Raw genomic sequence first — 14,556 nt, forward strand, 5'->3', positions numbered from 1 at the left:
GTTGGACCAAAGGACTACTACTAAAAATGGCCAGTGGTCTTCATCATAAAGCATATGAAGACAGAAATGAAGATCTAAATATGTATATGTTGGAAAAAAGGTGGGAGAGGGAAATTACGGCACACATTTAAACACCTCCATAGTATAAATGCATAGGAGGTGGGCTCCTCAATTGAAAGGAACTTCTGGAATGAGAAGTAAACTTATAATCTAAAGAAATATTTTTTTCATGAAAAGGTTGATGATGGAGATGAAAACTATCAAAATTCAAGAAAGCACAAGACAAGCACAATGGATCTGTGAAGGAGAGGAAAAGATTCATAGGGCACGGTAGATAATGATTGTATGGCCTATCCAGTCTGCCCTTCTAAATAAACTATTGTCATTTTCTGCGCTATCAATCCATGGTTTCTTTTGTACATTTCAAGGCAATTATTAACCAAGAGTGTGGGATGCTATTAAAGACTTTCATACTCAATTCATGCTATAGTGAGATTTCTGCCTTTCTTATCACTGATCTGCTACAGGAATACCTTTGTGTCTGACTTACTGAACCAAAAAAAAAAAAAAAGTACGCTATAAGCACAGAATGGGGGAGAGGAATCCCATTTTTAGGACACATGCTGTAGATACAAAGTACATTTAGGTTACAAATTAAATCAATTGTTAATGCTCTTGTGATTCTGTTGATCTCAAGCTGCAGCTAGCTAGGTAAATATTTTTGCAGAACACTTAGTTGAAATCTGCCTGTAGCTCTCTCACCTTCCTGCAGCATCAACTACCAAAAGCAGTTTCATATCTAAAAATGGTACCTGCTACAGATTCATCTCCCTTGTTTTCTTTTTATAACCTTCTACCAGAAGCACATTTTTGAAGGAGTTATATATAGGCTGTAAAAATTACATGCATTACAGCATTTATATTTCCACAAACTGCAATTTTTTGCGCTTAACCTTGCTGAAAAAAACTTACATTTTGCCATAGACCTTTGACAAAAGAAGGACCATTGGTAACCAGTAGTTTACAAGAACATCACTTGCTCCATACAACATGGTATGCCAAGTGAAGGGACAAAGAAAACAAAATGTGTCTGAAGCGATACCATTGCTTCGAGTGTCAGCTGAGTCTACAAACAATACTAGAAGGGACAGAATATTTTTCTCATAGGCTTTGTGAGCAGCAGCAACTGATAACCAAAGTGATAGACTACAAACAGCACAAAATACAGCAGCCAGACTGGTCTACAGAAAAACACGCTTCGAAAGTGCAAAACCTCTCCTTCAAAATCTACACTGGCCACCAATTAAAGCTCGCTTAACCTTCAAAATTTGCTCAGTCGTACACAGAATTATCTATGGCCTTGCACCAAACTACATGACAGAACTTATTGATCTACCAACAAGAAACTTGATAGAAACAGCGAGATCATACTTAATCCTCCACTATCCCACATGCAAGGGCTTGAAATACAAATCTGCCTACGCCACCAGCTTCTCCTTCATAGGCACCCAACTCTGGAACTCGCTGCCAATGGACCTGAAACTCAAAAACAATTACCTAAACTTCAGGAAACACCTAAAAACACACCTCTTTAAGAAGTTCTTCCCCGCCAGTTCTAATTTCAAACAACCAAAACATGCCAACATATACTTCAGAATTAGAAAACAACGAAGCACACATCACTCTCACAAATTTCTACCCATCCCTCCACAATAACTGTAAACACAGTCTACGATACGGTGAACCATATGTATTAGAACTAAATGTCAACTAAATCGAAGCTCTGCAGCTGCCCCCCCCCCCCCCCCTTGTAACATGTAAGCCACATAGAACCTGTCAATGGGTGGGAAAAAGTGGGATATAAACATAATAAATAAATACATAAAGTAAATTTTAAATAACAAATTGCTAAATAAATTATTGTTTAATTTTTGGCAGACCAAAAACAAAAGCATTATATCTGTTTTACAGACACTTCAACACCCTCTAAAATAATAAATAAAATCCAAGTATTGCTGTTACACAAACGTCACAATAGTGGTACACATGAATTGCATTACATAGGTTGAAAAAAAGAATCATCCAGCAGTTTCAAGTTTTAAATTTCTGTATATGCAGTCTCCTGTACTCCACTGGACCAGCTATGTATTAGTTGACCATCTAGCAAAGTTTGAATATTTGTAAATCGACATAAAACAAACTTCAAAATAGAGTCCTTGTTGTGATGTCAAAGAACAATGAGTACAAACAGGCAATTACACTAAGGAGCTAAGGGTGTTTTTTTGCGGAGCAAGTTCAAAATCCCAGGGCCCAAGCAAACACTTCCACAAAAGTTCAAGGCGGCGTATCGGAGGTGTAGCAAAGGCGGGACTTGGGCGTGCCTAACACATGGACATCCTCGGTTCCCTCTTCTTCTCTTCGGGCTGCTTGCTGCTGCTGTCGCATTTTGGTTGCGCCTGCGGGTGCTCAGCTTGCCGCCTGTTCACCCCGGGCCTGTTCGTCTTCTGTCGATCATTGTGACTGGGCCGTTGGGCCTTTTGGTACTGCGTCGCCTGGTAGCTGCATCCATTGTCTGGAGAGTTGGAGCGGATGGTTGAACAGCAGCTTTCACCTTCTCTGCAGCCTGCTTTTTCGACTTGGCCTGTCCAGACGCCCTCATCTCATCCTGCCACGGTTGCAGTGGCCGGTTGCCACTGTTCAAGCCAACTGAGTTAAAAACCCTCTCATCCATCGGAGACTGGCACAGGCAGAAAATAGGGGTTCAGCCTACACCTCGGCCTCAAAATATCACCTGAAGTCCTTCCTACCATCATATTTATGGACCGTTTTGGACTTTTTTACACTTCCCCTTATTGTCTATTTTTCTCTGTTTCTATCTAATTAATTTCTGATTTCGTTGTAATTGTATCTCCTCTGATCTGCCAAAGCCTTTCATTTTCCCTTCTCTTCTTCCTTTGTCCCTTCCACTGTCATTGTAATTGGCTCATCAGTTCATTGTAAGCCGCTTTGAGGCTGCTTTAAGTGGTATTAAGCGGGGTATAAATGTTCTGAATAAATAAATCTAGGTGCCCTCCTTCACCCATAAGGGCTATGGTAGTGGTGTACAGTTGTGGGTAGTAGGTTTGGGGGGGGGGGGGGTTGGGGGGCTCAGCAGACAAGGTAAGGGAGCTATGTTCCTGGGATCATTTTATGAAGTCCACTGCAGTGTCCTCTAGGGTGCCCGGTTGGTGTCCTGGCATGTCAGGGGGACCAGTGCACTACAAATGCTGACTCCTCCCACAACCAAAGGGCTTGCATTTGGTCGTTTCTGAGATGGGCAACCTTGGTTTCCATTATCACCGAAAATCAGAAACAACTAAGTCTAGGGACGACCATCTCTAAGGACGACCAAAATTTCAAGATTTGGGCGTCCCCGACCATATTATCGAAACAAAAGATGGACATCCATCTTGTTTCGATAATACAGGTTTCCCCACCCCTCTATCGGGACGTTTTACGAGGATGTCCTCAACAAAACTTGGGCGTCCCTTTCAATTATGCCCCTCCTGGAGACCTGTTACAAGAAAGTTGAGTAGTCTAAGTGAGAGGTGATTAGAGTGTGGATAAGGTTTTTGGTAGCGTGCTCAGAAAGGAAGGGACAAATTTTGGTGATATTATATCTCGGGGCTCTTTATCCTCTCATATAAGGAAAGGCCAAAGAGGTTAGGGCTCTTCAGCTTGGAAAAGAGATGGCTGAGGGGGGATATGACTGAGGTCTACAAAATCCTGAGTGGTGTAGAATGGGTAAAAGTGAATCAAAGTAAAAAGACCAGTGGACACTAAATGAAAATACATGGAAATCGTTTTAATAGTGTGATAGTCACATCCAGGATAGTTGGGTTAAGGCAGTTTCAGTCTGAAATACAAGTCCCAGAAGACATTGCAGGCAAGGAGACAGCGGGTGAGATGAAGAGCCCGGACTGGACTCCTAGCTGCAATTGGGGAAGACCTGGGTGTAAGCTGGCAGGACGTGTAGATTGGCTGCCACTAGGGGGAAAGAGAGATAGGAAACCCTGTGTGCAGGAGCTCATCATTAGTCTAATGCTCAACTCAGCTGGTATGGATGTGGGGGAAGCTAATGGAAGGAGAATGATTGGTTATGGTAGCAGAAGCCATGGATTGATTAGGCAGGTGGGAAGGAGTCCCAGGGAAGAGAGAAGCAGAAGGAGAGAAGAAGGTAGAGTGAAATCCCTTGGGTGTGAGAAAGTCCCAAAAGTATTTGCAGGCTGAAAACCCTTGGGTAATAGAGATCCCTAAAGTATTGAATCTACCAGTGAAGCCAATGTAAAGGGGAATCCCTTGGGGTAGGAGAAATCCCTAAAGTATGGAACCCCTCCTGAAGGTAAAGAGAGTAGAAGGTAGAAGCTGCTGTTTTGTGATTTAACTGTGATGATGAACTGAATGAACTGCTTTTATTTGGAGTTGAACTACTGTTTATTGTGGAGATTGTTCTATCCTTGGCTGCACCTACAGATACCTGGTTACAATAGGAGGAAATATTTTTTCACACAAAGAATAGTTAAGTTCTGGACTCATTGCTGGAGGCTATGGTAACAGCAATTAGCATATCTGGGTTTAAAAAAAGGTTTAGACAAGTTCCTGGAAGAAAAGTCCATAGTCTGTTATTGAGACATATGCGTTTAAGTCTGGAACCCCCTCTAAATTGCAAGTTGGTTCTATGGGATCTATTCTCCAACTCCTCAATTTGTTCTGCCAAGAACTGCTGCAAGGTTTCTATCCAGGCAGTCTTACTGGTTAAAGTCAACACTTCCGTCTCTCTTTTGCATCCTTAGTCTGCTTTAGCTTTTCTTGAATCTCCTCTCTCACCTCTGCCATAGAGCCTTCAATATCAATATATTGTTTGTGTACCGCTGCATGCCCTAGAAGGGTTCACTATAGTTCACAGTAAACTATCCTTGGCAATTACATATTTTTAAATAAGACATTCGACTTCCCTATGAAGAAAGACAAAGGAGGCTAGGGCTTTTCAGCTTGGAGAAGAGACAGCTGAGGGGAGACATGATAAAGGTATATAAAATAATGAGTGGCAAACTAGGGAGAGTGGAAAAATGGCGATCTGAAGCTCATACGCTCAACGGCCCAGCTGTCCTCTGAAGTTCTGTTTTTGTTTACTTGAAATTTCCTCTCTGCATTTGCAGTTACCTTAACTGAGAGGAAGGGGACAATGGGGGGTCAGCCGCCGATGGCCAGCGTTTTGTCCCCCTGTGCAGCAAGTGTGGGACCGCTGCGTGATGAGCTGCCCACAGATGACTGGGTTGGTGAGTCCTTTGATTAGCGCCGGCGAAGGAGTGTCAATGCTCTTCGACCTGGAAACAACTTCATCGCTCCCGAATCATTTAACCACCATGTCCAAAGGAGTGGAGGAGTGAGTTAGGAGTGCATGCTGAAACGGAAGTCATTTACAGCTGAACCCGTGTCGGCGGTGCCACTCCTAAACCCGTAAGAGCTATCAGCTTGGAGTTTTTGCCTCCCGTGCAGGTTACATTGAATATCATCTGGAAGGCGCTCCAGGACCTAACAGTGGTAGTAAATAATTTTGCTTCAGATACAATCTTATTAGTGAGCTACATGGATAATCTAATCAAATCCTTTGATAATGAAAAATTGATACAGCAAATGAAGTTCTACAGGAGTAGGAAACTGTTAAGATTTTGAAAATGATAATAGACCAGAAAATTTTGAACAAAATGAATATTATTACAGATGATTAATATAGAGATTGTTGTTTTCCCAGAGTTCCAGGTATGACTCCTAAAGTTTTTTCCTCTGAAATGATTCCTCTTAGTATATTAATTCAAAAGGAGTGAAGCCTGTGAAACTGGGATTACCTTAATCAGTGGGAACTGGATTAGATACTCAAGTGTTTGTATTGTTAAATAATTTCTGGTTTTAAAAGAGACAAAAATGAAATCAGGTGTATTATTTCCACTAATATTGGACAATAAGTATGTTTCCAACGAAATAAATTGACTATACACCGTTTTGGGTTTGAAGAAGCCAACCAGACGATCAATGTGGAATAATGATTTAGATAAATAATAACTGGGGATAATCAGGTTAATGTGTAAGTGAGAGTGGGATGTTTGACCACGGAAATTCAAAATCCTGGAGACAAGAATCTTAAAAAGCTTGTTTATTGATGAAAAGACTCGACACAACTGTTGTGTTTCGGCCATCAGGCCTGCATCAGGAGTCTTGCTTTTTCATGCTTTTTACGACACTCGATTTGTCTGCTAGCAAGCTTATCACCAAAGGTCTTTCTAAAGACCCGTACAACAGATCATCATATCACGTGCTACCTACTGCACATATCAGCTGTTCTTCCTGGCATCTGAGACTCAATAAATGACACGTTATTGAGCAAGACTCCTGATGGAGGCCTGACGGCCGAAACACAACAGTTGTGTCGAGTCTTTTCATCAATAAACAAGCTTTTTAAGATTCTTGTCTCCAGGATTTGAATTTCCATGGTCAAACATCCCACACTCACTTACACTTGTGTTTTCCCGTGGGGAGTTTGAGTTCTCCGCTTGGCTGCGGATTCTTCTGAACAGATAATCAGGTTAGTACCACATTTTCTTTGTTTACTGTTGTTTAATTGATCTCTTTGTCTTGTTTCACTCTCCCTATTTTGTGGTCTAAGGAAGAGTATAGAATTACTTGATTGAAATAATTCTTGTGTGTTATTTTCTCTGTATTTCTGGCAAGTTATTTTAGTGCTTGTAAAATTAAGTTGTTATAAATAATATAAAAAATGAGTGGAGTGGAACAGGTGGATGTGAAGCGTCTGTTCATGCTTTTCAAAAATACTAGGACTAGGGGGCATGCGATGAAACTACAGTGTAGTAAATTTTAAACAAATAGGAGAAAATCTTTCTTCACCCAACGCATAATTAAACTCTGGAATTCGTTGCCGGAGAACGTAGTGAAGGCGGTTAGCTTGGCAGAGTTTAAAAAGGGGTTGGACGGTTTCCTAAAGGACAAGTCCATAGACCGCTACTAAATGGACTTGGGAAAAAGCCACAATTTCGGGAATAACATGTATAAAATGTTTGTAAGTTTGGGCAGCTTGCCAGGTGCCCTTGACCTGGATTAGCCGCTGTCAGGGACAGGATGCTGGGCTTGATGGACCTTTGGTCTTTTCCCAGTATGGCATTACTTATGTACTTAAACATTACAAATGATTAACATAAGATCTTCATCATGAATGCCTCAAAACATGTGGAATGGATCCTAGATTCGCTTAGGTCATTAGTTCACGAAAAGGAAGTTTTCAGTTTTTTTCCAAAAGCAAAGTAAGAGCATACTAGGCAGACAGTGGTGGGAAGGGAGTTCCATTAATGAATAGCCCTGAAAGAAAATAGATCATTAAAGAATCTGAAGAAACAGACCTTGTTTGCACTTGGGGAAAAGAATATTAAGATGTGTTGTAAGCTTGCAGAGTGACCAAAATCTTTAAAAATATTAATTAGCATTTCTGAGGTTGATCCATATACAACTTGAAAGAGTAGGCAGGTAGTCTTGAAGAGGATTCTACTCTGAACAGCAAGCCAGTGTAGTCATTTCAAGTAGGGTATGACTGTCGAATTTTCGCAATCTGAAGATCAGACGGGCCAATGTGTTCTGTATGAGTTGGAGTTTGGACATCAATTGTGTTGAAAAGCCTAGACATAAAGCATTACAGTAGTCTGTGTTGAGAGAGAATAAATATTTGGACAATTAAGGCGAAGGATTGATCAGTCTTGGCTGTTTGAGTTTGTAAAATGCTTTTTGCCATAGATGGTTGATTTGTGGTTCGAAGGATAATGAGGAATCTAGGATCATTCCTAGTACCTTTGATTTTTTTTCTCTACCAGTAGAGATAGGCTAGTGGATACAGCTAATGTGTCTGGAATGAGGTCTGAGTGTGAAACCACAGTAGTTTGGTTTTGTACATGTTCAGCTTCAGTCTGTTTTCGATGGTCCAGTTTTGAATGTGTTCCATGCTGCTGGATATCAGAGAGGTAATTTCTGATAAATTGCCACCCACCGGTGTCAGCAGAAAAATGCCATCTGAATACTATATTAGGAGTTCGCTATCCCACATTTTGATGTTCTTGAGGGATGACAAACATGTTCAACATGAGTGGGGAGCCTTGAGGTATCCCACAGGGTGGCACCCAGAATTGTAACATCTCTTTATTTTTGTGGACGCAGTAGCTCCTATTGACCAAGAAATCATGGAATCACTTGAGCACTGGTCCTGATAACCCATGTCATTTAGTTTTCCTAATAACAGATCATGGTCAACTGCGTCAAAGACTTCAGAGATGCTGAATTGTAAAGTATGGTTTGTTTGCCCATTGATAAGTGAGATCGAACGAACAATGTCAGGACTAGTTTCCATACTGTGGGCTGCTTCTGAAGTGGAAAAGAATAGGGAGAAGACAGGAATGGTCGTCTAAACATTTTGAGAATTATTTGCTGACATAAGATTCTATTAGTTTGGTGAAGATTTGTATGCTCGTCACAGGGCAGTAGTTGGCAGGTATTGTTGGGTCTAAGCCAGTTGCCTTTGGGATTGTTGTCAGAGCTATTTGGCCCATTTCTGCAAGTAAGATGCCGTTGTCCAACAGATCGTTAGTCATTTCAGTTATCCAGTGGGTCAGGGACAGAGAGATTGGACACATGCCCCTCCTACCTATTCTCCTCAATGTGCAATAGGAGTGTGCAAGCTTTTTTAATAGTGAGATGACTTCTTTCTCTGGAAATAGGTAAGAAAGTGTTCCAGTATCAGTCCACTGTGGTGACGTGATTAGTGCAAAATGTTACTTCTTCTGGGGATTTAGGTTGGGAGTTTTTGATTTGAGCATCAAGTTCTTTGGCCTGGCTGATCATATCTGGGTGATTTTATTTTCAAAGAAGTCAACAAGGTCCTACGCAGTGGGATCAGATGTTAAAGATATAAGGTCCAGCATTGGAGAGGATGTTAGACTCTTGACTATGTTAAATAACGTCTTAGTGTTCAGGCTGCTGTTATCTATGAGATTAGAGTAGTAAAGACCGCTACAATTTTATTTTTGTACATTTTAAACTGGGCCTTCCAGGCTTGTCAGTAGGTTTTTTTTACTTCTTCTCCCGCAGCGCCTTCATCTCTTCTTTGAACTCCGACAGTAAGGAGCGAAGATCAGTTTTAGTGAGAGGTTCCAGCTTGTCCTCTTGCTCTGCCACACTTTTCTCAGCCGCTCCATGTAATACAGACATACTGATTCCTTCACCGTTTTTGCGGGCCATTTTCCACTGATTTACAGCTGACTCCCGCAGTGTATTCAAACCATTCTGTCTGTGGGTAGACATTGGGAGGATCTTCTGCACCTGCTCCCACGTCAGTGCCAAAATCAAGGGGGTGTGGGAAGGGAATTGCTCAAATTAACACCATGCCCCAATGCAGCCCTGCACTCAGGCATCCATTCCCCTTGATGTCACTTTCTCCTCCATTTCATTTATTTCTTGTATTTTGTTATACTGTTTCTCTCTGTTTCTTATTTTTGTCTCTATTGGGATATATACTGATTGAAAATATAATTTAAAAACAATTGTCCACTCAATGCACAGTTAAGCTCTAGAACTTGTTGCCTGAGGATATGAGAAAAAGTCATTAGCACAGTTGAGTATAAAAATAGGTTTGGACAAATTCCAGGAAGAAAAGTCCATAAACTGTTAAGGTAGACCTGGGGAAAGCCACTGCTTCTCTCTGGGGATATATAGAATGGAATCTTGCTACATGTTTGTGATCTTACCAAGTATTTATGGCCTGGATTGGCCACTGCTAGAAACAAGAAGTGCCATAGTGGGTCAGACCAAAAGTCCCTCTAGCCCGTTTAGTTAAAAAAAAAAAAAAAAATAAGAAGGAGGAGGAATTGGCTATAGCTTGTTTGTTGACTTATTTCTTCATATAATTTTCAGAATATTATAAATCATTTTCAGTCCAGTAGCTACAATGGAGTTGGAGAACCCAATTTGTTACAGTTATCTGACTCAATACAGATTCCTATTCCTCACTTCTCCTCTGTATGAAAACTTCTACACTGTAAAATAATGTCACAAGAACATACTTGCAGAAATTCAAGACTGACTGATAAGACACCTCACAACATGACGTGGAAACAATGGACAGATGCAAGTTTCAGCAGTCAGTGCTATCTAAACCTGTTTTAGGGACTCAAAGCTAACAAGGATTTCAGAATAGCCACAATTAATATGTATGAAATCAATTTGCATTTACTGATTCTCTAGAAAACCTGTGGGGTCACCAGGATGGGTTTTGGAAGCCCTGAGTTAAGATAACCTAAGGAACAAACTTAGAAAGGATCCTTTTACCAGCAGTCAAAGAATTTAGCAGAGGTTCACTGGTCTGAATTCAACAAATTCTAAATGGGTTAAGCAAAAACTTTTAAGATTCCCCAGTCAGCAGACTCTGAACACATTGGGACAAAGGCTGCATCAGAAAAGCAGCAAAAGTCTGTGATAAAGAGCTGAACAGTGAGGTTTACAAAAGGTTCAATACTACTACTGTCAATCATCACAGCACAAATACAACATGAAGAGAAGAAAATAAACTATGCTAACAATATATATTCATTTTAAAATGTGAATTTGAATCAAATTGTTATGGACAACTTAAATACAAACATGTTCTATTCATAGTCAAAACATGTTGTGATAAATGTTAAACTTTTTTTCCACTATAATTTCTTCATAACGAGTTACAGGAAGCTGTATTTCCTCTGCTTTAGTTTATTCCATGGATATTAATCATTAAGCAAGTCAAGATTCAGAACTTCATTATTTTATTTTGCAGCTAATTTGCAGTCAGTCATCATTTACAGGCATTCAGTGTTATAATACCTGATGATACATCACTTGCCAGTACGGTACTGTGGACCATAGCATAGGTTACCCATCAATCGAAAAATGTGTACCAGCAGACTTGAGATGCTACTTTTAACTACCAAATTAATCATTCAGATAAGGAAGGATGTTAACTTCCAACAGTCTTGTTCAGTGCTGATAAAAGTACTTTTTTCAATAAAAATTTAACTGATCTCAAAACAAAATTACATAGGTTTGTATGTTGTGACAAAGTGAAGAGCTAGACAGAGACAGAAAAAGCTTTTAAATATTTTATTGAACAAAATTAACAAATCATTTTATTCATTACATATTTATAATTAATTTTTTCTCCTATTATCCTCTCCTACTCCCAACTTGGGCAGTCTAAACAAGACTAATATGCTGGCTGATTCCCTTCATAGGGCAGCTGAAGGAAATGTGAAATCCAATTTTATTCCTTAATTATTGATCACCATATTTCAGTCTGTGTGTGATAGGAACTAAATATAATCATCCTATACATGTCCAGAATTTATTTATTTATTTTACATCTAAGCATTTCCTCCCCCTCCCTTCAATACAAAATATTTCTCAATTACCTAAAAGTCCTTTTTATCCATCATGTGTCTTCCCACTTCACATGCTGACAAATAAATCAATCACAGACTGTGCATTGAGCTGTATTAAAGGATGCCACAAACTGTACAAATTACTTACAAGAACAAGGATTATGCCAATGAAAAAGGAAAACATATTCAGCAAGAAATTAAGGACCTTTTTCTGCTTATACTTTTCAGGTAGCCATCTACACCGTCATTCTTTATCCGCATTTAAACATTCATATACACATTTGTTTTTATAAATCTACTAGGAAAAAATGCCCGTTTCTGAGCGGAATGAAACGGGCGCTAGCAAGGGGCCCCCTCCCTCCGTCCCTCGAAGCTACTTGCCTTGTTCGCTGTGGGCCGTTTCGGCCCTGGAGTGTCAATAGCTCCGCCCTCGACGTCATGACGTTTTGACGCGAGGGCGGTGCATACACTCCAGGGCACACCGGATATCTCGGGCGCCTCAACTTCCGTGGAGGCTTCAGAACGTTGGGGTTGCCTTTTATATATATAGATTAGAAATTTCAATGGCTTTAAGCTATTGCTAACATTCTGAATGAAACTGAACTTCCTCCCTGAAAAAGTTGAACTACTTTACACAGAGCAAGAGAAGCAGCAGCAAGATGTGTGGCACAAAATATATACCCTTGGGCTACACTACCCTATTTTCTGATGTATAGTCAAATACATAAGAGAGACTAATTATACATAATATCAAGCAACAGTATGACTGCAAGGTTTATATGAGGTGCAGTTCAGCAATTCTAATAGGCACCTGGAATATTAGTAACAGCTTAGCAGAAGAAAATGACCTTGAAATTAAGTACCAAGGAGGTAATGTATGCATTTTGAACATCCTCTTAACAACACAAGCCTAGAAATTCAATGCCTGGCCACGTCCGGGCTCTGGCCTTGACTTTCTCTGTATATGGAGCCTGTGTAAACACAGCCGGTTAAGTGCGATAGTCAACATTTAACCAGCTAAGAACCACCACATAGAGATAGAACTGTAATCTGTGATCCTATTTATGTAGTTATCTTAGCCACCTAAGTGCTGACTCTGCCTCTGAAACACCCACAAAATAGCCAGTTTCGGCTTGGGCGCTAACTAGGTATTTTCTGGAAATGCCCAGTTAGCCTCGGAGAGGTGATTTAATGGCCAAGAGCCTCTCCTGGCTGTTTAATTCATGTTGAATATCAGGCCTGTAAAGCATGGATGATGACAATGCAAGCATCTCCACAATGAAATGGCAATGCACTTCAGTTCTGCTCTTGGGAGGATGCAAAATTGTGGGGGACGGGGGGGCACAACAACTCATTGTCATCAGAGGATAATACATTTAAAGTCAAAACGAAGGAAAAGAACTTACACAAGCAGGTGAAGATCAGGCTCAAACAGTGGAAGACACCAAGACAATGTACAAGATTTTTAAAAATCTCTTTATTCCATAAAAGTGATCAAAGTATCTCAATACAATCTTCATTTGCAGTAGGCAGGATAAACGTGACAGAAAAACCTCAACACTTGCTGTGTTTCGGCACTTCTGTCTTCCTCAGGGGGACCTGTCAAGCTGACTCTATATAGAAACTGCATGTGACTAGATGTTGCGTTCTCGAGGGCCTTGACATCCTGTCAGGTCCTCGAGGCAGGACTGGAGTTCGTGAGCCCTTGGGCCCCTGCCGAGGAGCGGCAGCGGCAGGCAAGACCACCTCGGGACTGGAAACAAAGAAGAGCAGTACTGGAACTCTGGACGAGTAGTATAAGGCAGGCAACTAGAACAGATGAGACAGGAACAGCTTCACCTGCACCTAGCCACCGTTCCTCAGGAGTTGAGCTCCGAAGTGCAGGCGGCCGGCAGGACTTGCAGGATAAGGCAGGAACTGAAGATCCAGAGGACCCACCCTGGGTCTGGGATATACGAGGGCGACAGGGCACGGAACTAGACTCAGACAGTGTGCTGCTGCACAGCCACTAGCGAGACCCAGAAGACAGACCAAGGAACACAAGGTGTACAGAAGCTAGCAGGAGCAAGGACTAGGGCAGCAACACACTAGGCAGAACGGGGATCCGGGAATACCCACAGGGTAAACCCTCTAGCTAGGTGGAGACAGGATACAGGAATAATCACCCAGGAAATACACACTTGCCAGACAGATACAGGATTCAGGATATACAAGCAGGGTAGGCACACAGGCTAGGCAAGGCGGGGTTCAGGGTAAAGAGAGCAAACCAGGAACAACAGGCCAAGGGTCTTGAGCAGGCAGCACAGCAAACAGAGAAACCAGGAAGAACAGGCCAAGGGTCTGAAGCTACAGCCATTCCACACACTGACTGGGGAACCCACAAAGGCTGAGGCTTCGCATACAGACAGAGGACAAACCCGGACAAAGGCTTCACCCCAACCCAGGGTAAGCCAGGAACAGAGGCTTCACCCCAAAACAGGGTAAGCCTGGAACAGAGGCTTCACCCCAAACACAGGGTAAGCCAGGAAGGACCCGCAGTCCACAGACAGACAGTGGCAGGGAAGACCCCCCACGGAAGGACAACAGAGACACAGAAAGAAACTGGGCTGGAACCCAGAGAGAGGCTAAGCAGTAGTGCAGCAGACACTTACTAACCTGACCTGGCCTAACAGCATAACACTTCATGCAAAGGCCCAGAATGCCAGCACAGCACTTCCTTATGAAGGCTCTCACTGATGAGGTCACCAGCAGCAGGACAGAAGCAGGAAGTACCTTGACCCCAAAGAGAGGCTTGACACACATAGGAAGTGAGCCCACAGGAAAGACAGGCAGGAGCCATCTTGTAAGCCGGCATAGAGCCGATGGCAGCCATCTTAGATGCTGGCTCCCTAGAGAGGCATAGCCCACACAGGTGAGGTCTAGTGAAGCAATCAGGTTCATGCTGGAAGCAGCCAGCACACCAGGACAGAGACAAGACTAACAAAAACACAGAGAGAAGCCAGCACAGCCGCTGGCCCCCAGAAATGAGGTAAGGCTGAGGGTGGTCACGGCCACA

At 41.8% G+C, this 14,556-nt stretch overlaps 1 protein-coding gene across 1 annotated transcript in view; it reads right to left on the minus strand.

Moving 5' to 3' along the window:
- The window catches only part of IARS1 (isoleucyl-tRNA synthetase 1), a 451,726-nt gene that overhangs the window by 57,128 nt on the left and 380,042 nt on the right, over positions 1-14,556 (minus strand). The window lies entirely within an intron of this gene.

Source organism: Microcaecilia unicolor, chromosome 6 (genome assembly GCF_901765095.1).
Source record: "Microcaecilia unicolor chromosome 6, aMicUni1.1, whole genome shotgun sequence".
NCBI classification, from domain to species: Eukaryota; Metazoa; Chordata; class Amphibia; order Gymnophiona; family Siphonopidae; genus Microcaecilia; species Microcaecilia unicolor.